This window comes from Protopterus annectens, chromosome 1.part1, assembly GCF_019279795.1.
Source record: "Protopterus annectens isolate FY-2018-M chromosome 1.part1, PAN1.0, whole genome shotgun sequence".
In the NCBI taxonomy this organism is placed as follows: Eukaryota; Metazoa; Chordata; order Ceratodontiformes; family Protopteridae; genus Protopterus; species Protopterus annectens.
In genome coordinates, this window is record NC_056726.1 from 294499868 (window position 1) to 294524439 (window position 24572).

Below are 24572 nucleotides of genomic sequence, written 5' to 3' on the forward strand. Positions count from 1 at the left end.
ATCCACCTGAACCTCCATTCATTCATGTAGATGGAGCCTCAGTTTAACACCTCATGCAAAGGACAACAGAGTCAGGAGTGTAGCACCCCCATTACACTGCACGATCAGGAATCAATGTACCTGGTGTGGGAGAGAACTCATAGTCTTCTGCAGCAAAGGCAAGTGTGCTACCTGTTGTGCCATTGACATTGCTATTTTTAAAATTGCAGCCAGATGTATTTATTATCACCTTATCATCTAATAAAGGGAGAAAACAGTTGTTTAACCCATTCACACTTACAAGGCTAATCTTGCCTTTTGCTAGTGGGTTGCTCTCGGTCAACCATGCATCAAAGGCAGACTACACATAGTGATATTGCAACAGCGTATATTAATTTCTGTACTGAATGTGTGGCTTTCAGTATTACAATAAAACAAAAAAGACAAAATACTTTTACTTGAGCAAATAAAACAAAAATAAGCTTCCTTTTGCAGTTTACAGCAAAATTTCACATTTACAGTATTTCCCTCAGAGTTACAGGTAATTCCTGTACCTGCTTTCACAGAAGTATTTCATACCTTATAGGTGAGAGTGCTGACAGGTGTGAACGAGTTAACAAGAGATGGTGAGGGATAAACATTAGATATCTGATTTCAGATAAGCAGTTCCTAGGACAGAGCTGATACTAAAAGGGATTCAGGAGTACTAGAATATGCAAAGTCGATGCAAGGAAGTACAACACTGTACAGCTATCAGAATGTTGGTTGGATTGTAAAACACTTAACTGTTATTGTACATTACTGTCTGGTGTTAGGAAAATTTACAAAGTAGCATTAAGTTAGAGAAACATAGTTCCACTGACACTAAACCTTTTAGAATCCTGTGGCTGAAAGGCAGGCTATGAAATGCAGTCAGTGTGCCATGCACAGACTTCCACTACACAACCTATACTTCATAGGTTCATAGGTTCATAGGTTCATACTAGGCTATCTGCCCTAGGGCATTTATAAGCCTAGCCAGAGTGTGTTTGGCTTTCGCCACCCATTTTAAATTAATTTTGCTATGCCCTTTTTCGAGGTTAGTATACTGTGCCTCTGTCTAACAGTGACACAGAAGTGATACCCTGGGTAAACCTACGATCTCCCATCCACTCATCAAGATTCCTCTTGAAGAGAGTCAGTGAGGGACTCTGCCTAACCTGGACTGGGATTTTATTCCAGAGTGAAGGGAGCCTCTGGGTTATGAATCTGTCCCTCCAGCATGTCCTATTTATTTCAGTGCTGAGGTTCAAGTCTCTTGAGCGCGTAGCTCGATGGGATTTGGATTTTCTGAGGTGCAGCATGTCCATTAATTCTGGGTTGGACATGGCTTTATCTGTCAGGCACAGATTGCCTCTGAGCAGGTAGTATGCCACTGAGTAGAGCTGGAGTTTCTTTAACCGGGCAGCATATGGCATCTGTTTGAACCCTTTGATCCTCTTGGTAAGGTACCTTTGGGGTCTTTCCAGTTGCTGCAGGTGTCTGGTAAGGTACATCCCAAAAGGGGCATTGTACTCAATTATGGGCCTGATGAGGGATGAGTAAAGAGGCACGATGACCTCCCCTGATCTAGATGTGAATCCCTTCATGATTAGGTGGGCTATATAAAATGTTTTTCTAACCACTTTGGCCACGTGGTTGTCAAATGAGAGATTGCTATCAACTAGGGTCCCCAGGTCCCTAATTACTTCTTCTGTACTGAATGGATTACCACCTATGTGGTAATTTGTGGGCATTTTGTTTTTGCCAAAGGGGATGACTATACACTTTTTGGCATTTAGCTTGAGGCCATGGCTCTGGCACCAGTTGTCTGTTTCTATGAGGCCCTTTTGGAGGATGCTTGTGTCGGCTGGAGAGTCGATTATGGTGCCCAGTTTGCAGTCATCTGCGAACTTGGTCAGCCACAGTCCTTCCATGTTGGCCTGTACCTCCGAGAAATATATACCGAACAAGAGAGGTCCCAGGACTGAGCCTTGTGGGATGCCACTTGTAACTGGTTTGGAGTCTGACATGGCTCCAGCAATTCTAACCATGTGGGTTCTGTCCTTGAGCCAGTTTGCAATCCATCTAGTGACATAGGGGTTTATATTTAAGCTGGTGAGCTTATCTATAATGCCCGAGTGGGGTATTGTATCGAAGGCTTTGTGAGGTCCAGGTAGGCTGTGTGGACCACCTTCCCCTCGTCAATGACCTTGGTGACTGTTTCAAAGAAATCAACCAGGTTTAAGAGGCAGGATCTGCCCTTAACAAAGCCAAACTGGGTAGGATCCAGTGTTTGTAGGTCCCCAATATCTTTATTTATGAGGTCCATGATGATCCTTTCCATAGCTTTGCAGACCAAGCTAGTCAGGCTTATGGGGCGATAGTTTCCAGGATCCTTTGAGGCACCACCTTTATGGAGAGGGACCACTGTTGCTGTACGCTACTTGGGTTTGGGTTTAGCTCTTCTTGGAGTTCATGTAGGACGCAGCCCGGGACACCATCTGGTCCCATTGATGCTGTGTTTTTTGCTTTGGAGAGGGCGGCTCTAACCTGAGCATCTGAGATGTCAGGGGGGCAGCACTCTGCTGGGATAGATATTTGCCCTTTGGTGGGGAGGGAGGAGTTTGCGCTGAACCTGTCAGCTAGGATGTTGGCAATGTCTGTGGGTTCGTGTATTTTTGTCATTTTGGACTAATTCTGAGCATATCTGGGAATTACCACCCAGGTTCCTACCATAACTAAAGAAAGCCTTGTGATTATCCTTAGTGTCCTGTGCAATTTTTCTCTCGAAGCTGGCCTTAGACAATTTTATGTGTGCCCGTAGTTTTTGCTAATACTGATCAGTGATGCCTTCCCTTTTGGGATTTTGCTCTATCATTTAGTAGCTCCCTCCTTCTATTGTATAGTTTGTTTATGGCTGGGGGCCACCAGACAGGACATCTGCCTTTGGAGGATTGGGTCTTGGTTTTATTTGGGATCGCATGATCCATACATTCCTGAAGGTGTTCATAGAATGCGTTTATAAAGGATTCTGCGGTCTGGGCGTATTTTCCACAGGCCGGGGCTTTGAAGGATTCCACCTCAGTTTTGAGGAGTGTGAAATTTGCTTTAGAGAAGTTTTTCACTGTGGTTTTCTGGGGAGTGGGTGGTATTGGGATGTGAATATCCAGTGAGATTAGTTTATGGTCTGATCTTACCAGTGAGGAATACACTTCTGGTCTGGAGCATAGAGTCCCCATGTTGGTGATGATCAGGTCCAGTATGTTTTCCCCTCTTGTGGGAGTGGTAACAAGTTGTTCCATAGCATTTGAGTTTATAAATTCTAGGAACCTTTGGGCTAGGGTGTTGGAGCTAGAGTAATGCTCCCAGTCTATGTTTGGGTAGTTGAAGTCGCCCAATATAATGGTGTTTGGAGAGACCTTCATATTTTCCATTGTTCTCAGGAAGGCTGAGTGGGGTTCCTGGGTTTGGGAGGGTGGTCTGTAGCAGGCTATAAACTGGAAGGCAGTTTTACCCACTGTTAGTTGCACATGGATAGTCTCTGATGCTTCGTGCTTTGCCACCAACCTGGAGGTGTGGATATCTTTGATGAATATCGATACTCCCCCTCCTTTTGTGGTTCAGTCCAAGTTTTGGGGCTGAAAAGCATGGTATGAGGTATAACCTGGTAGTGCTGGGGTGCTCTTGGGAGCCCTGAACCAGGTTTCTGTTACTGCACAGATATCAATGTTCTCCATGCTAAGGAGAGTTTCGAGTGCGTGCATCTTGAGGTTTAGACTTCTGGTGTTGAGTAGCATTACTCTTAGTTTCTTATCCCTTGTGATAACTATGGAGGTGGGTTTGTCTTTTGAGCCTTGCCTAAAAAAGGCACTGTGGGGGTAGCAAGAGCCTTTGCCAATATCCGAAAGCCCAGGGGTGACAGGTGCAAGCCGTCCCTAGTGAAGCATCGTGGCTTGTCGAGCATATCATCCCAAGCTGACAGGCATTGGATCCCCTTTGAATGACACCAGTACTTAAGACAATTGTTGAAATTGATCATCTTGTCTTCATATTGTGGCATCATTCTTGGTGAGGGTAAGATGCTACTCAAGGTCAGGGTCATACCGGCCTGGGCTACATGCTCAGAGAGCTCCTTTATGTCTCTTTTCATGTAGTCCAGGGAGGTACGTCTCAGGTCATTCACACCAGCATGGACAATGACTGAGTCATATTTGTACTTGCCTTGGAGTGACCTGAGTGCTTGTGTTATGTGGCAGATCCTAGCCGCGGACAGGCTGCTCACCATGACCCTCTCCTTGTTCAGCCTGGTGAGCGGGACGTCAGTGTGCTTGATGATAGAGTCACCTATTACAAGTGTATCAGGTGTGTTGTTTAGTCTTAAGGGCTGTGACTGTTTGGCACACTGGCTTTGTGAGATATGTGTTGCACGTGTTTTGTTTTGGGGTAGCAGCTGCTTGGGTGTCTGCTTTGGAGGTCTCTGCTGCTTGGCAGATCTTTATTTAGAGCCTCCAGTATGTTTTTGTGTGATTATGTGTTTGGTTTGCTGTCGTGGTAGGTCTATGTGAGACTGGAATTGTAGTGAGTGTGGTTTCCTTCTCCTCCTGACTGGTTATGCCAGTACTGAGTTGAGAGAGCTTAGCCTCCAGTTTGGCTATATGGTTGCATCTCTCACATGTGTTGGAATTTGTTGGGAGGAGGAGAGGGTTGTCTGTGTACATGAGGCAGTTGTAACATTGCCTCAAGATTCCCAGATTCACCAGCTGGACCGGAGAGGAGATTGACAACTGACCTTTGGACATGCTAGAATAATATTGGGAATTCCTTAATAATTGAAAACCAGGGCCAGTGGGGAGTGAGGGTGTAGTGCTTTTAATTTTTAGTGCTGACATATAATTGCTTTAGTGAGCAAGTGCCAGGTAACTTAAGTGCAATGTGTTACAGGTAACTTAAATGCAAAAACGACAAACAGTAACTTTCTTTCAAGTGAAACAAGGAAATAAGTACAGTAAGCAATGCAGAAGGAATGACAAGCAAGGCTCCTGAGGTAGTAAGTAATAGTGATGAGTTACATGCCCTAGATGTTAGACTACCAGTTTTGAGGTAAGCGGCATATTGCTTTTTGATACTCTAGCAGTATAGTAGAACTGTAAGTGAATGCATATACGTTCTGTAACTTGTGAGCCATTATAGCAAAATAAATTAATTACAGTTTGTATCTGATGTGCATGATTATTACATAAATGTCTGTTGGATTTCTCTCTCTCAAATTAACTTCTTGAATCTGGAGCTTGAAGGAAACCTGATTAAGTCTTAAAGTACCTTAAAGCACTTCATATGCCTTTGCAGCTACGCAGAAAACTCAAATGCTTAGATCAGAATAGTTAATTTTGCAAAACATTTAGAGATCATATTGTTCAATTTACGTTCATAGGTTCATAGGTTCATACTAGGCTATCTGCTCTAGGGCATTTATAAGCCTAGCCAGAGTGTGTTTGGCTTTCGCCACCCATTTTAAAATTAATTTTGCTATGCCCTTTTTCGAGGTTAGTATACTGTGCCTCTGTCTAACAGTGACACAGAAGTGATACCCTGGGTAAACCTACGATCTCCCATCCACTCATCAAGATTCCTCTTGAAGAGAGTCAATGAGGGACTCTGCCTAACCTGGACTGGGATTTTATTCCAGAGTGAAGGGAGCCTCTGGGTTTTGAATCTGTCCCTCCAGCATGTCCTATTTATTTCAGTGCTGAGGTTCAAGTCTCTCGAGCGCGTAGCTCAATGGGATTTGGATTTTCTGAGGTGCAGCATGTCCATTAATTCTGGGTTGGACATGGCTTTATCCATCAGGCACAGATCGCCTCTGAGCAGGTAGTATGCCACTGAGTAGAGCTGGAGTTTATTTAACCGGGCAGCATATGGCATCTGTTTGAGCCCTTTGATCCTCTTGGTGAGGTACTTGTGGGGTCTTTCCAGTTGCTGCAGGTGTCTGGTAAGGTACATCCCAAAAGGGGTATTGTACTCAATTATGGGCCTGATGAGGGATGAGTAAAGAGGCACGATGACCTCCCCTGATCTAGATGTGAATCCCTTCATGATTAGGTGGGCTATATAAAATGTTTTTCTAACCACTTTGGCCACGTGGTTGTCAAATGAGAGATTGCTATCAACTTGGGTCCCCAGGTCCCTAATTACTTCTTCTGTACTTAATGGATTACCACCTATGTGGTAATTTGTGGGCACTTTGTTTTTGCCAGAGGAGATGACTATACACTTTTTGGCGTTTAGCTTGAGGCCAGGGCTCTGGCACCAGTTGTCTGTTTCTATGAGGCCTTTTTGGAGGATGCTTGTGTCAGCTGGAGTGTCGATTATGGCGCCCAGTTTGCAGTCATCTGCAAACTTGGTCAGCCACAGTCCTTCCGTGTTGGCCTGTACCTCCGAGAAATATATACCGAACAAGAGAGGTCCCAGGACTGAGCCTTGTGGGACACCACTTGTAACTGATTTTGAGTCTGCTAACCAGAGCCACTATATGGAATAGTTTGCCTTCCCTTTTCATAGGAAAAAAGGGAATCATCTTGAAATATATTACTAAAAGACAGTTTCCATCGGACTTTAACAAATCTCTCCATAATTTCAGCTTCTGGAATTCTTTCTAAGTATTATGCATATAATTTGGTCAAAGTCTCAGTAATAGTTTCATTTTTTTGTTCACAAAATTCTTTATCTTGGATGAGCAGTTTCTTGGATTCCTGTCTTCAGTTGGGGAAGGGGCAACTGCCCTTAATGGAAAGGGAGGCTGGCATAATGGTTAAGGGGTTTACCTTACAAACACAAGGTGCAGGATTTAAATATTTAGATGGGGTAACTGGCTAGGCTTAAAATGGCCCACAAAGGCAGTTAGCCTAGTACTAACCTATGAACATTTAAGTATGGAGGGAGGGTCCCTTCATGAATAATACCAAGGAGAGCATGAGAATGACACGTCGATTTGGAAAGCAGCCACAACCTTGAGGGGGGGAGCTAAACTATTCTTTTTTATATGATTTTTGCCCCCCAGTGTCTGTTCAGCAACAAGCCTCTCCTATGTATGACTACTCTCAAGTCTTTCCTGCAGCAGCTCCCTGCATCATGATGGGTTTTCACTGTCCAGCTGAAGCCCTGTGAGTAAAGTAACAGCATAAGCTGGTCTGGAGCCACTATCCCTTTTCCCCAGGATGGACATGCCCATCCTGTCTCTCTGTAATATCAAGTGCCTAAATAGCAAGTCATACTCAAGTCACCTGGGCTGTAGTCTGGCTTTATTCCTCTACACCACTTATGCAGGCATGATGCTAACCTGATCTTTGGTAATAATGTTAGATCTCAACTTTTCAGGCAGAGTTCTCAGTTCACCAGTCAGTCTATATCTCCTTCTTCACTTGCATCACAATATGTTGGTATTGACCAAAGCAACAAGGTCTTGGGTATAAACAGTGGAAATTAGGTTCACTGCAAGGTCAATTGGCTTAACTAAAGCAGGATGAAGACCTTGATTATCTGAATGATGATACGGGCACAACTATTGCTCCTTTTGCTCAAAATGATCCAAATGAGGTGGTTCATGCATTTAATAAGGATGCTCCCTGCGTGGCTATGAGTGAATTATTCTGGACATGGCTGGAAGGAAGGATGCCCTTAGGTAGACTCAGGGCATGCAGTAGAGATTATATAACTTTCAGCTCACCAGTAAATGCTTTAGGATCTGCCAGGATACACTGGAACCTGCAGATGGAGAAAGGGAAGACTGATCAATCCTGCTTCGTCTGCCCCCTCCATGACTCTTACCAGGAAAATAAAGTGAGTGAAGATTCTCCATCCCATTATTATAACCCTAATAACTTCATATTTTCCACCAACCACAGTATGCTTAAGCCTTTTTGGTAACCATTTGAAATGTTGGGACCCCCTACAGTGAGTCCCAAAAGACGGAGACTGAATGGCCGAAAGAACGGACTTACATATACTAAGTCCAAGATGCAATTTCTCAGAAAACATTCCCTTTTCTCTGAGGTATGGCGATCTCAGAGTTGGTATATATAAATTTGTTGGGTGTGCATGGAGGTATGCCCCCTGCAAGAAGAAATTTTAAGGAGAAGTGTGATCTTCAAGAGTTGCTCTTCTCCTTTGTTTTGGTCTTTTTTTTTTTTTTTTTGGTATGTCAGCTTTTGGTATTTTGGGTGCCGACATTTCGATAGGGAGACAAGTTTTCTTTCCATCTCAGTGCAGAACTTTCTTTAATTTTTTTTCTTTTGTTTTGTTTATTTATTTATTTCCTTTCCACACTGAACTGACCACACCCATTTCACCCTTGTATATAATACAAATATTTATTTGTATTTGTTCTGATTAACAAGTTTTAACAGCATTTTCTAAATTAACTGCAGTTGCTGATTTAATGTTTTTAGAATTGTTTTCTATTGCACATATCCCATATGATTACATTTTGTCAGTTAAATATTGAGGCTTAGGTGGTCTCTTTAAGCTTAGAATGTGTTGTTAGCTGTAAGACAGGTAAAGCTTTTCATGAAGTTTAAAAACTTGCAGGATTTTACAGCCACTACTCTTACCAGCTACTTAGGTAGAGTCTGTGAAATTCAGTGAGCTTTGTGTTGTTCCCATATAAATAGATTTTTGTTAGTAGTAGTCAGCGGGATTTTTTTTTATACAGATGATAGCTTTAGTTATGTTTTTCTTGTTCTAAACAGTGAGAAATGTGCTGCTTAACATACTGTTTTAAAACAGCGGAGTGTTTCCCAGTGTCTATGACCAAGCCCCAACTGTCTGTTTTCTGTACTCACCAAAGTCATCATTGCATTCAAATTACTGATAACAAACAATATAACTGAAGAAGAAAAAAATAGTCAACATTTTTTCTGTTAACCAGCTAATATTTACAGAAAACTACAAAGTAAGTCAGTAGTAGTCTAGATGAACCCCATTTCCTATTATTCCTGGCCATACACCTAATGTACATTATTGAAACTGTGAGAAGTGACTTGAACCCTAAGAACATACCATCATTCTCATTTGAATGCAGTACATCCAAGCAAGGGAAAAATAACATACTGTAAAAATAATTTACACCTCCAAGTCATGGATGCACATATTTTTGTTGAATTCATTGTCAGTAATTTGGAGAAGGTTTATTTTAATACTTAACCGTGAGCGATTCCATTAAAAAACCTACACTCTGCATAATAGATCTAAGTTTGTTTACTTGGGTGCCACTAACTGAGGGACATTTATTTGTTCATAGTCACTGACAGGTGCATGTAAAGTATGCAAACACTGTGAAAAGGGGTACTAAAGTCCTTCATTATAAGGTAGTACTACGGAACCTTATTATCTCATGGCGCAGTATCGAGAGGTTGCTTTGTCACTTCACAGCATGAGGTTCTCCGTGTTGATTTTCAGCTGGGATGCCTTCTGTGCGGAGTCTGCATATCCTTCCTGCATCTGTGTGGGGTTTCTCCAGGTGCTCCAGTTTCCTCCCACATTTCAAAGACATGCATTTGGAGGGTTACTCCCCGTGCTCCTGCTGAAAATTGGCTTTGTTCCAAGTCGGACTTTCCCAGTAAACAAATGTTATATAAAAAATATCATGCTTTTACACAGGTGATGAAATAGGATAGACAGTCACGTCAGATGGTTACTTATGAGTGAATACCAATTCTGCAACAGGTACTTCAACTTATAACTTGCTGAATTTTTCTCAGGCTTTATAGTGATCCTAATTTGATGCAGTGAACATTTTGTCTGCTTTATTCAATGTTTTGATATGGCAATCATCTGTAACTAAATATTAATACAGAATTTCTTTCTGGTGTTAAAAACTTAGCTATCTTGCATACTGGATCAAGTGATGTGTTTCCTTAGATGACAAGTTTCATGATTCTCTGTGCATTTCAGATGTATCAGATGACTATGTAACTCAGTGAGAGAGATAGAAAGAGAGAGAGAGAGTGTGAGAAAGTTTGAAGAATTAGCTGTTCAGCTGATAACTTTATATAGACTTTTGATTTCATAAAATATTTGATTATTATAATCATAGAATGTGCAGGACAACACCTTGGCAGTACATACCCTTAGTTAGATCTTACCTTCTTTTTCATGGAGAGACAGCCAGTGCTGGAATAAATTTATGAATACCCATCCAGTTGTCTAATTTCTTTTTAATGGATGGTAGTGTGCCACATTGCCTGATCTGGAGAGGAAGTCTGTTCAAGATAAGGGGTAGTCGTTCCGTGACATATCTGTCTCTCCACCATGATTTGTTTATTTGCTTTAATAGACTTTTGCCCATTTCCAGAATGTTAGAGCCCTTGTCATTGAAATAAACAAACAACTCATGAGCTTAATAAAATCCACCAAAGTTTAGCTGGCTAAAATAGCTACTCAAGTCAAAGACAATCATAAGGCATTTTTTTAGTTTTGTTAGTAATCTCAAAACCACATACAGCAAATGTCTGAGCTGACTGTGAACGATGTTATCTATACTGAGGCTGAAGATATAGCAAACCTACTGGCTGATAAATTTAGCTCTAACTTTATAGTTCATAGATTAGTACTAGGCTAACTGCCCTATGGGTCATTCTAAGCCTAGCCAATTACCCCATGTGAGAATCAAACCCTGCGCCTTCTGTTTGTAAGGTAAACACCTTAACCATTATGCCAACCTCCCACCCTCTCTCCCCTCCATATGTCCTTCATGATATACCTGAAACTGGCTGGCCTCCCACTATTACACAACACTAAGCCTGAAAGTGGTATCAAAAGGTAAAAGTACTGCACCGACGGGTCCTGACAATATCGCTGGCTGCATCTTAAACACCACGAGGCAAGATTTAGCCACACCCCTAACAACAATGTTTGATCTTAGCCTTCATACAGGTTTTGTACCAAGCAAATGGAGATCAGCTACTGTAATTCCTCTGCATAAGGGAGGACCTCCCACAGACCTGGACAATTGCATACCATCCTGACCAGCCTCTTATGCAAAGCCATGGAAAGACTTATGGAATTATTCAATCAGGATATAGGGAATGTCCAAACACTGGACAAGTCTCAGCTTGGATTAATCAAGGGCAGGTCATGCTTACTCAACCTGATAGATTTTTTTTGAAAAGGTCACCAAAGCAATGGATGAAGGCAAAACAGTACATACCACATAGCTCAACCTGACCAACGCTTTTGATACAATTCTCCACTGAAATATAGTAGAAACATTAAACAAACTGTGACTAAAAGGATGCAGAAAATCAAAATAGGTAAAGTTGCCTCCATAAAGAGACCAGTCACCAGTGAATTCCCCCAGAGCTGGGACCTCTCCTGTTTGGTATATACTTTTCTGAAGTAAATGCAAATGTGAAAGGGCTCTGGCTGACTAAGTTTGCAGATGACTGCAAGCTATGAGCAGTCATTGAATCTCCAAATGAATTTGCTATCCTGCAGGAAGGTTTGTCCTAAATAAATAACTGGTGCCAAAATCATGGACCAAAACTAAATGCCAGAAAAATGCATTACTGTATCCTTTGGAAAGTCATCTATCCCAGAGAACTACCATAGTAACAATACACCCCAGAGAGTTGATCTAGTTATTTGGGATTTGGGAACTTATGTGAACAGTGATCTAAATGTTGACCGACATGTATCCATTATTGTAAGAAAGTCCTTTTATATTGCACAGCTTATAAACAAAGGGATTGAGTCTAGATCTAGAGATCTCATTGTTCCCCTTTACTCATCCCTCATTAGGTCAGTCATTGACATAATGCTTCCTTTGGCATGTATCTGTCCAGACACATGCAATAACTGGAATGCCCACAGAGGTACCTTACTAAAAGGACACAAGGTCTAAACAACATGTTGTACATGAACCAGCTCAAAACCCTGTCACTGTACTCGATATTCAACAAACTGCTAACAGGTGACCTGTGTCTGGCATACAAGGCTTCCTCCAACCCAAAACTGATGGATTTACTACACATCAGCAAGTCAAATGACATTAGAAATACCTGATCTAGGATAGAAACCTGTTCTGCAACATCAATAGAATGGTTTGGAGGGACAAGTATATATTTCAGAGGATACCGCTGCTCTGGAACAGACTCCGCATCCACATAAAACAAAGTTCACCCCTATCCATATTCAAGAGCAACTTGGATCTATTCATGGGAAACAGAACATTTTCCTCAAGACTGCTTCATGTGCTACTATTGGACAGAGGCAGCTCTTAAATTAATTCATCCCATCCATTTGTCCCCTCATATTATCTGTGGTATGATCCTAGTTATTCCTATTAGGGATAATACATAATTATCGACCACAGGATGGGTAATACCAATCTATAACCAAATGGGTTAGGTTCATTTGAGCACAAAAATGGAAACTGGCTAGGCTTACAATAACCCTCAAGTGCAGCTAGCTAACACTTACCTATGAACCTAAGCAAAAGTAAGTTCAGATCTCTGGTTCTGTTTTTCACTGGAGTATATTTAATTTTTAGAGAAATAAGAGGTCCTGGACTATTGAATCTCTAATGGACTGGAAGGCAAGGCACAGATTGCCCATAATGTTGCATTACATCTGGTGCGAACACTATTTGACTGGTTATTGAAACATATATTCTATATACTGTGACACAAGGGGCCTGTTATATATCTTGTAGTGCTTTTCTGCCATTAGTCATCAGTGGTACCTTCTATGGCAATGCCAGTGCCTTTGTTGTCATCAGAGTGCCCTCAGTGAATGAACAGTTATTGACCACTCTGTTTCTGTAACTTCAGTGTCAGCTTGCCACTTTCCATTTTCAAAAGTTTAGTCTGAACAAAACAATAGTGCCATTGTTTTCTAGCTGCTAATACCTTGTATCTTTCTGCACAGTTGGTAGTGGGTGGAAGCCAGTGTTGGGATGGTTATGGGTGGAAAGCACTGATTTTCTGATGGCCAATTGTTTTTTTTTTCTTAAAAGGAAGATGTGAGAGATGTACGATTAAAGAGTAAACAATGTAAATAAAATAAATAAAAACATAAAAATAAATGTCTGCATTAAGTATAGAGTAGGGTTCATAGCCCGAGGGTCATAGCATGTGGCTGAAGAAGTCAGTGCAAATATGGTAAAGGAAAATATGTGTGTCCCCCTGTGATATAACTATAACCCACAACTCCAGACAGAAAAAGGGGTGTCTGCATTTAAATAACTACAATCTCTAAGAGGCAGTTAATGCACAGCCCTCTCCTAACTCAGATAGGGACTTGAACTGAACCTGTATATAGGAGACATCCCTACCCTGTGACCCCTTTGTGGAGTGCATACCCACAGCATGATGATGATGATGGGGCTGAGAGGGTAGCTGAAGATAGAGGAATGAGGACATGAACCGTTACCTTCATTGGTGGCTGGAAGAAGTAGGGGTAGCAGGTTTAGAAAATTCATATAGGACTGCTGGTTAGTAGTCCTCAATAAAAAATTAACAGATCAGCTATTAGCAGAGATAAATGTTTTAGTATGTGTACAATACCAAGAAAAATGGCCACTCCAGCAAAAGCCATTCTGTCGGCTTTCATGTTGTAAATAACACCACTGGATCCCACTAGGATTAGAAAATGTGCAGCATAAATAAAGCAAAAGCTAAATTGCCATCCAACCATGTTATTTACTTCGGTTCATAGATACTAACCAGGATATTGATCTGTGAAGATCTTACAAAGCTTAGCTATATGTTCCCATGGTAGTTTTTAGTTCTTATGTTTTGTGTACAAATAATTCAGAGATGGGCTGAACAAAGATATGTTGGGACATTTACGTTTCCCTTATTCATGAGGGACAGGGCTACTAAACTGGGGTGAATTTTTGGTTACCCATGCATTCATCCAAATTACACCTGAATAGAGTAAGCGAAGTACTTTGTTTATGCAGAGTGGAAGCAGGTTCCACAGAAGTGGCATTCTCTCTAATGCAAAACTATCCAGCCAACACAAACAGTTTATTTTGAAAAAAGAGATTGAAATCCCTTGAGTGTGTGTTTATGACGCCACTGGACTTTTGAATGTGTAACAGATCTGACAGAATAGGTTCTGTTGAAGCTCTATATATAAGGCAGAGGTCGCCTCTTTAGGCTGTATGATACTGAGAAGAGGGACAATGCTTTGAGATGGTCTGCACATTTTTAATGATTTAGACCCTTCCTTTTTTTAGTGAAAAAGTGCTATGGTCATTACATTCATGATGAGTGTTTAAACAGGTTCATTCCAAAAGGGACATGATACTCAGTGATCAGCCTAATGGGTACCAAGTACAGTGGAATTATTGCATCCCTGGATTCGGACCCAATACATTTGGATATAAGTTATACAAAGTAAAAAGACTTCCTTCTGACAGTGGATATCTGGTGACTGAAAGACAGCTAATTGTTGACATCATTTCCCAGATCCCAAACTAATGGATCAGTTTTCATGGATGTGTTGTCAATATGATAGTTACAAAGGAAGTCATGCTTGCCAAAGCATACAATTATACACTTCTTGACATTTAGTTTTAGTTCATGGTTTTGACATCAGCTATTTGTTTTGGACAGGCCCTTTTGCAGGATATTGGTGTCCTCTGGGGAGTTTATGATGATACAAGTTTTGAAGACATATGCAAAGTTAGTCACCAGTTTTGAAGACATATGCAAAGTTAGTCACCCATAAACTCTTAATATTAGCTTTGATGTCTGAGAAGTAAATGCCAAAGAAGAGTGGCTCAAGGACTGAACCCTGAGGTACTCTGCTAGAGACAAGTCCTTTGGAGGAAGTATAGCTGTCTACCCTAATTTCTTGGTTTTTGTTTGTGAACCAATTTGCTATCCAATGCATTATACATTGATTGGCATTTAACTAGGAGAGCTTATCTATGACAGCTGAGTGTAGAATGGTAGTGAACACCTTTGTGAAGTCAAGATATGCAGTGTGCACTGTTTTGCCTTTGCCCATTGCTTCAGTAACTTTTTTGAAAAAAATGTATCTGGTTAAGTAGGCAAGACTTTATTTATAAATTCCATAATGATCCTTTCCATAGCCTTACAGATAAGACTGGTCAGGTTTAGGAGTCTATAATTACCCAGGTATGTTGAAGCCCCACGTCTGTTCAAGAGAATGACTGTTGCTGTGCTCCAGTCATCTGGCACAAAGCCTGTTTTGAGGCTGATATTGAGTAGCCTAATCAGCAGGCAACTTTATATGTTATCTGGCCCCATAAATGGAGGGTTTTGGCCTCAGATAGTGCCTTGAGAATTTGTTCTTAGGAGATTTTGAGGGAGGGCTATAGGTGTGGGTATGTGATCTGAGAATATAGGAGAGGGTGAAGTCTGAACTACATTTATCCAGCTAGTAGACTGGTTAAAGCCCTTTGTGCCTGAGTATGTGATGTCATTTACTACAAGGTCTGAAAAGTGCTGGGCATTGTTTCTGAGCTTTTTGTCATATTTAAAGAAGGAAGGCTTTGTGGTTATTCTTCACCTTGGTAGTTATTTTTACCTTATATCTGAATTTTGTTTTTGATCGGGGTTTGGAGATCCTTGTTTAGTTTAGCAAGATCATTTTTGGCATCTTGAGAGTTAGAATTATTTGTGTGTGCAATTATTATTTTTTTTCTTTTATTATAGAGAATGTTTATGTTTGGCTTCCACCATGGGGATTTATTTTTGAATTTGGCATATTTATTTCTGAGGAGAAACAATGCATTTATGCAGCTGTTTACATGTGCAAATACTTTGAGAGTGAAAGATTCTGCATAATCAGTAGGGTCATCAGGATGGAAGGGGCTTTTGAATTTAGCCAGGTCATCACTCAGTTTTAGTAGATTTGCCTTCACATAATCTCTGAGGGAGCATGTCATGTCATGTTATTGAATGTAATTTTGGCAAATGCAAAAAGGGCGAGTGCTGTTTGCCAAAATTATTTCACCATCATTAGAGTTTGCTTTTATCTGCACTGTTGTGTGATCTCAGAGTTGATATATATGTCTTGGGGGTGTCAGAGCATTCCATCATATGGGGTTGCAGGGGGGGGCTTACCCCCCTGCAAAAACAAAATTGCTGAGTTGTTCATTGAAGGTGGTTTTGGTGAATGTTTTTTTTTTTTTAAATTATCTTCAATGACTCGATATTAGTCCTATCTATGAATACAGAGGTATAGAAAGATGTTTCATGATTCAGTCTTATAGTGAATATGATTGAGATATAGTGTGATCTGATGATGGAGAAAGTTACAATTGAGGGGGAGTAAAGTTGCCCCATATTGGTAAGGACCAAGTCCATGTTTTTTTTTTGTCCCCTGCTTAGGGCACAGACTTACAGGTCTAGGGAATTTGTATTGCTGAAATCCAAAATTCTCTGGACATATATGTTTGAGGATGCACATGTCTTCCAGTTTATGGAGGGATAACTGAAACTCCCTAGGAGAATGGTGGGTGTCTTAACATATGGGGTCTCCATACTAGTTTTGTAAGAGGTATGGGCCAAGGAGGTCATAGAGAGGTCCTGTAGTTAGCCATGATACTATAAGGGTTTTTTTAAAAGTAAGCTGGATGTGGAGGAGTTCCAGGTCATTATCTTGTCTAACAAGTCTGGGGATGAAGTGTTTTTTTTAAGAATACGGATACACTGCCACTTTTAGTGGGTTCATCTAATGTGGTGGGCCTGAATATGTGATAAGCATTGAACCCCTGCATGTATAAAGTGCTTTCAATGTTTCTGAACCAGGTGTTAATGATGATGCATGTATCAATGTTTTCCAGGGTAAGGAGTACTTGGAGGGAGTGGAATTTTTTGTTAAGGCTCCTACCCATCCTTGGCAAAGCAGGTGGGACTGTTCGCCATCTCTTTCCAGTCTGATATATATTGTGACCCCTTTGAATGACATCAGAAGCTATGCTAATTGTTGAAATCAATAATCTTTTGTTTCTTTTGCGGCATCATTCTTGATGATGGTAGAATGTTGCTGAGAGCTACATTCTGAAAAGAAACATATTCCAGATAATATACCTGTTACCATGGGGGGAACTGCCTCTCTTAGAATAGAATAGCTTGGCCTTTGACATTTGTGAGATAGAGGCAACATCATATTTAGACTGACTATATCATGCTAACAAAGTATTCATTCATTCATTATTTTTTTTGCTGCCTGCATTATCTTATTCAGTAATGCGCATTCATTTGTTTTCATTTTCTGTTTTCTGCTGCATCTTATTTCTGGGTATAGGGGGATCTGCAGGCAAAAGGCCTCTGCCTATAAATGACTTGGTTTCATCACCATTCCTGAGTGAGACACCAGTCTATCACAGATTCCATATATCTAAAAGTTCACCAGCTGTATGATTTCTGATTTGCAGAAAAGTCAAAAACTACTAAACTGATGTGGCATTTAGAGCATATTAAGCAACCATAATGTGTCTTCAACAAGACTGATATCTGACACATAATGAAACATACTGAAAACCCTTTACTGTTGAATTTTCATTTCAGAATCATGCCACAGAATTGTTTTTTCATGACTTGCATAATTTCTTGGGTATGCTACAATTCTCCGGGGGTTGGTTTGTATGAAAAATGAATGTATGAAATGGCAGTCATCAGAAATGCAGTATAAGTGCTTTGCATGGGGTAGAGTTTTTGCATTCATCCATTATGGGGCTGTGCATCTTATATACCCCTTCAATTTAATATGATTGACTTTGAGTGAAGGACACATTTTCTCCATTGCATTGATTGCCTTTGATAAATTGATTTTAACAAAGAATGTCAAAGATGACATCCACTCAAACTACATTTAAAGAACTGTGTAGCTTCCTAGTCTCTGCACTGAGCTTTACCAAATTTGACCACACATCTTGCTGGACAGTGATCAGATAAACAGAAGTCAAACCGATTTTTCAGCTCAGTGCAGTTCAGAACATTACCAGTAACGGTGTGCTAGAAGAAATGTTTTACTCAGAGAGTTGCCTCCCTTTGTGGCAGTGGAGACATGACATCTAAATCCACTCAGCAGAAGTAGTATCAGTACAGGAAACAGCAATGGCTTGTTATAATGTGTGGTAGCCACAGCAACAACTCTGTTACCACTGGAGGAACTGGCTCTTTAAGGAAACAACAGGTCACACTTTGACATTTATGAGGCAGAGTTATGAAAAATGGACATATTTCTACCTGTATTGATACTGCTTATTAAATTTTACAGTCCAAGGTACATAACGTTTACACAACTATTCCAAGGAACAACTATCCTGAGGAGTTATTTCCACTTTCATGCTCTTCCATGACTATTGCAAATATAGTTTTATGTCTACATATATTAATACTTATCTGCAATATATACAAGTAATGAAATAAAATATTACTCTCTTGAATTAATTTTCCTTCTGAGTAGTATATCATCTCCATCACTATATGCTGTCCCTGCCTCCTTCTAAAACATCAGCAAAGTCTTGCCATGTGCCTTTATCTTAAGATTATTTTGTAGGTCTAGAATTAATGTAACTGGAACATTACAGAAAGGGTGAATGTGCTGAAATAGTTTTCAAACTGTACACTATGTGGTGGGGAGAGAAACCTGATGGTTGCTGTTTGAAAATAGTCCTCAGGCCTATGATTTTATCTTTTAAAGTCAATCAATTATTTTTGCCTAGGCGGTTACTAGTATTACTGCTAATTCGCAGCAGCTAGACATTGACTTACGTACATAAAACATCATCTGATGAAGTTTGCTTGCAGCAAACGAAAGCGCTCATCTTGGAATTTTGTGGAATAAACGACTATTTTCGCTTAGTTGCGGTGATTTTGTTTTACTAGTCATTTTGTGCTCCTGTGGATTTTGGTCAGTTTATTTACATACATAAAAGTTACATGGAAGATATTCCACCAATAAAACAGATTACTACAAGAAAATGATATTCAAAGTTTAGCTCTTCCCCTTATTAAAGACAAATGAGATCAATAATCCACTCACGCTTTTACCGTGGCTTATAAATTCAATATACAGCGATCTGAAACCTTGTATTTTGTGTTAAAACAGTCTTAACCATGAAAGAATGTACCTAATAAAGCAATTACTCTAACCCTGCATCTATTTACTATTTTCTTCAGAAAACAGATATTATGGCAGCTGTAATCATTAATTTCATGGCTTACATCTGTGCTAATATGCAATTTTTTTCATTGTATGGACAGGGGTTCATGATTTACCTATTTAAGCAGTGCAGTTTAGCAATAATCCATGACTGGATGTAGGTATCACAGAATTTATCCACTATTAGTGCGGTTTGATCATGAGGGAGAACAAAGCCAACTGTGAGTAAATTCTGTGATACCCACACACAGGAATGGTTTATTGCTATTATACACTGACATTATTTCAGAAAGAAATTGCTTAACTTTCTTAAATAATCTCATTGTATAAGGCACTTTAATGTTTTCCTGCCTCCCATGATCCATACTGATGTACTGTGTATGCATATGACACATATATACACACACTTGCACAGTAGATAGTGCAGTGTGTAGATTGTGAGTGTGTATATATGTGTGTGTGTGTGTGTGTGTGTGTGTGTGTGCGTGTGTGCGTGTGTGTGTGTGTCAGTAGATAGTGCAGTGTGTAGATTGTGAGTGTGTATATATGTGTGTGTGTGTGTGTGTGTGTGTGTGTGTGTGTGTGTGTGTGTGCGTGTGTGCGTGTGTGCGTGTGTGTTTGTGTGTGCGTGTGTGCGTGTGTGCGTGTGTGCGTGTGTGTGTGTGTGTGTGTGTGTGTGTGTGTGTGTGTGTGTCTTTCTCTCTCCTTTTATGAAATATTGCCAGCTTATGTGTCGGCTCTTTTTTAAACAATTATAGATGAAGTCAGATATAACAGGGGGACAACAATAAACAGGACATGCTGGAGGGATAGATTCCTGTCCCAGGACTTCCCATACTCTGGAACAGACTACCCATCTATGTCAAGCACTCTTCAAGAAAAATCTTGATGAGTGGATGGGAAATAGGAAATACACCCCGGGGATCACTTCTGTGTCTCTGCTCGACAGTGGCACAGGAAAATAACTTTCTTGGGTGGAGTAAGCCAGGGAACCTTGTTGACTAGGCTTACATAGGCCCTTGGGCTGATAGCCTAGTACCTACCTATGAACAAATGGTAGCATATGCTCCTGATAACATAGATGTAAGTAAATTATTTAACAGTATACTAGAACAACAGGTTTTCGGCATCAGTGGAATTTTTAAAACTGTAGGAAGTGTTGAACTCTAATGTGTGGTATTTGACTGGCACAAATCTTCATTGACTTATCAGAAAAATTAAACATTTTATGTGGGGCAGGACAAAAATTGGAGGAAAACCAGGTACATTCTTCAAAAGTCTGGGCAGTTGGAAGATATGGGTATTGATACTAGAATCAATTACATTGCTGGTAATCATAAATTTCAACTGACCAGAATTTTGAAGAAAGTTTCTGATACTCCTCATATGTTTACTCCATCTCACATAAAATATTTTCTTGCTGAACTAGGATAATATATTCCAATAGAAAGCCAGCTGCTCAAGAAGACATCAGTGGCCAGACTACTTTTTATTGGTATATGTATGATTTAAAATGGGTATTCTGAATGTCCAATCAACGTGCTCTCTTTTGAATGCTAATGAGTATTTTATTATACAGTAAAGCATAAATGATTAGCAAATCCAATAAAACGTATCTTTTTCTTTGGTTACATTATGCATTAACAATGCAGCACTTCACTATATTGGTTATGCTGATGTTTACATAGGACCAATTTCTTTTTACTTCGGCATAAACTCTTACATGTGAAGCCATAATATTAAACTATCATCATAATCCTCATTCATGTAAAACCAGGATGACCCACTCTCGGTTCAGGTTTACAGAATTAGTTGACAGTATTATCAAAACTTTTGTCAGTACCACGCTTTCCATTAAATTCCATTACCACTCCCAACCAAAAATCATCTTTTGTCTATAATTCTGTGTTTCTTTATGTAATGCAGTAGAAAACTTCTTTTGAATTCTGTTAGTAGTTTGCTAAAATATTAAAAACAGGGGGATTGTTTACACTGCATAACTGTGTCTATAACTAATTGCCTTTAAAAAAAGTGGTAGGATAAAAGAAGGAGGACATAGAACAATAGCATTGAGGGGGTTGTTATTTAGATGATTAATGTTAAAATGCTATTCTTTAATTTTTGATGTACAAAAATAAAGAACTTTTTTCTTCATTTAGTCTACTGGTAATCTGATTGGTAGATTAATCCCAAAGAAATGTTTTAAGCTACAGTTTATAGTGCAACAGAAAAGTACCTTTGCAGGAAGTTTGAACAGAAAATAAAGCAATATATTAGCAATATGTTGTCAAATGCTTCATATTTTATGACCTCACACTGTATGTGAAGCACAGGAATGCTGCTTAGTAGTTTTTATAAAGCAGCATATTTATGACCTCACGCTGCATGCGAAGCACAGGAATACTGCTTAGTAGTTTTTATAAAGCAGCATATTTATGAGCTCACGCTGCATGCGAAGCACAGGAATACTGCGTAGTAGTTTTTATAAAGCAGTAGATTTATGACCTCATGCCTCATGCGAAGCACAGGAATACTGCGTAGTAGTTTTTATAAAGCAGTAGATTTATGACCTCATGCCTCATGCGAAGCACAGGAATACTGCTTAGTAGGTTTATAAAGCAGCATATTTATGACCTCACGCCACATGCGAAGCACAGGAATACTGCTTAGTAGTTTTTATAAAGCAGCATATTTATGACCTCACGCCACATGCGAAGCACAGGAATACTGCTTAGTAATTTTTATAAAGCAGCATATTTATGATCTCACGCCACATGCGAAGCACAGAAATACTGTGTTGTAATTTTTATAAAGCAGCAGATTTATGACCTCACGCCTCATGCGAAGCACAGGAATACTGCTTCGTAGTTTTTATAAAGCAGCATATTTATGACCTCACACTGCATGCGAAGCACAGGAATACTGCTTAGTAGTTTTTATAAAGCAGCATATTTATGACCTCACACTGCATGCGAAGCACAGGAATACTGCTTAGTAGTTTTTATAAAGTAGCATAAGAAGTGAAAGGGATGCTGAAGACTTAGTAATGGAGGTGATAGAAGACAACAAGAGGCTGAGTGTGAAGACTTAAGTGGGAGGCATAATGTTTTATGTAACTTTACAAGTGCATGTAGATGAAGAGGAGAAGTTCAGATCTATTCTTTGAAACGATGTGAAAACTTAGCAGTCTGGTAGCTCTAACTAGGTAAGGGATGCAATTCCTTGTAGAAGGAATTGATGCAGATAAGAGCAAAGTTTATTTTATGGAGTATTTAAGGCAAAGAAGAAATTATCTGAAGACCTGAGTATTCTAGGACTACCATAACAGACAGCATATTGATAATAAATTTATCAGCAGTTTATGAATTAGAAAACACAAAAGAAGTTTTAAATGACCAATGATCTGGAGGAGTTCTAGTTTGTACATTATAGAGCTAAGATGTTCATACCTAGATATATATATATATATAGTGCTAAGGTGTTCATATGTAGATTAACTAATTGCAAACTTGCAATTTTTATGAAAATGTGTTAGAAGTATGTAAATGTTGGTAGAAGAGGCTGTTGTCACTAAGAAGAAATCACATTGATTGGTGGGGGGGTGAAAGTGAAGTAAATACTTAGCATCACAGTAGATCTTGAAAAACAGTTCACCATTACAGGAAATGATGACATTTAGATTTACTCACCTAGTGATTCTAATTTCCTGGCCAGATTTTTTTCCAGGTAGCAACTCCTTCCTGAATTTTGAAGTTCAAAAACATGAAATTCTCTTTCTGTGGAAGATAAGACCCCCCCTTGCATCTTCCATTCAGGGGGATTTGCCTCTTGCACAGGTCTCTTGACTAGTGGTACCTCATGGATGTACATCTCAAAAGTAAGAATAAATCCTTTTTTATTTCAGACCTTTGGTCTGAAAATACCATGATTTGGAATTCTGAGAGTCAAAAAGGTCTGTTTTCTCATGGCAGCAGCAACATAATATAAGTTGTTTTAGTCATTAAGAGCATGACCCCTCCGCATATGCATTCACTGGAAAAGTCACTCCCAACTATTTGAAAGCTGAATGAATGGGGGCATAACTAAGTTTTGTTTTTGCCAAAATTCACTGACTGTTTCATTATGTGTGCTTTTAGTCTGAATCTAATCTTCAAAGTTAGAGGTAATTATTCATTTTTTTTTTCTGGTGCTCGTCTTAATTTCAAAGTTTACCCAAGCAACGTAAGTTAGATCAGTATTTAAGACAGGGACAGAATTTGAGTGAATGCCTTCACTGGGCAGTAAGAGTGTATTTAGTACAAGGAGGTATAGTAGTATATGTTTGGGCTTGACAGGAAATTCTGTATGCCAGTTTGATTTGCCTCAAGGTATGAACAAGAATGTAAATACTGAGTTTAAGAATTAACAAGGACATAATGGCTTGACTGAGATTTGTACCCGCACTTGCTTTCACTGAATGCAGATGTTTGAAAGTGTCGACAATTAATTGTAAATTTAGTTAATTTAAATTCAAAATGCAAGCAGCACTTCCACTCACAATAAATGGTGTGGAAAGCAACCAACTGTTCAGCAATGCAATACAAGAAATCCAAACACCAAAACATGGCTATGTGTGCCTAATAGAACAACAACAACACTCAAAGAACTGTTATGAACCAATGCCATTTTAAAAACTTATTTATTATAGTGTAAGTGCTTTTGCGATTGATATTGCTTCATCAGGCAAAAACCACAACTATTCTACCACTTAAATAATAAAATTAAATTCAAATCAGCCAACCATTTCCAAACATCAATTATCGGTTACTGGGCAACAAAGGGAAACACTGTGTGTAAAAGCACCCATCTTACTTGCACTTCAACCTACAGTATGTTGTTAAGGACAGGTTTCAGTCAAAGATAATCATTCAGCCCTTTTCTGACATGTGACCTGAACCTCAAAATCCAGTTTAATTCACTGTTTTCAGTACTATTTTTGATGTCCCCCAAACACATGCCCTCATAGGCTACATCTATCACCATAAATTTAAAACTATGTAACCTGCCTTCAGATAATGTATGTTTAGCAACTCCACTAAACTTTTCCCCTTTACGTGTGCAATAAACATGATCGCGTATTTTCTCTCTCAACCTTCTGTTGGATTTCCCAATGTAAAAGGCAGTACAGCATGTACAGTAGGCCAAATAAACAATGTCACTGGTATTGCAATTAGCATTAATATAGAACTTATACTCTTTACCAATGTCTGGATGTATAAATTTACCTGTTGCATCAATATATTCACAATATGCACAATTATGACACTTTTTTGTACCCGCATCTTTTTTGTTCTTCATATCCTTTAAGTCTTCTGACCTTTAGGGTAGCATAGCATTCTTTTTAATGAAATTTTATTCTTATAACAGAATTTCGGTTTTGTACCTACAAT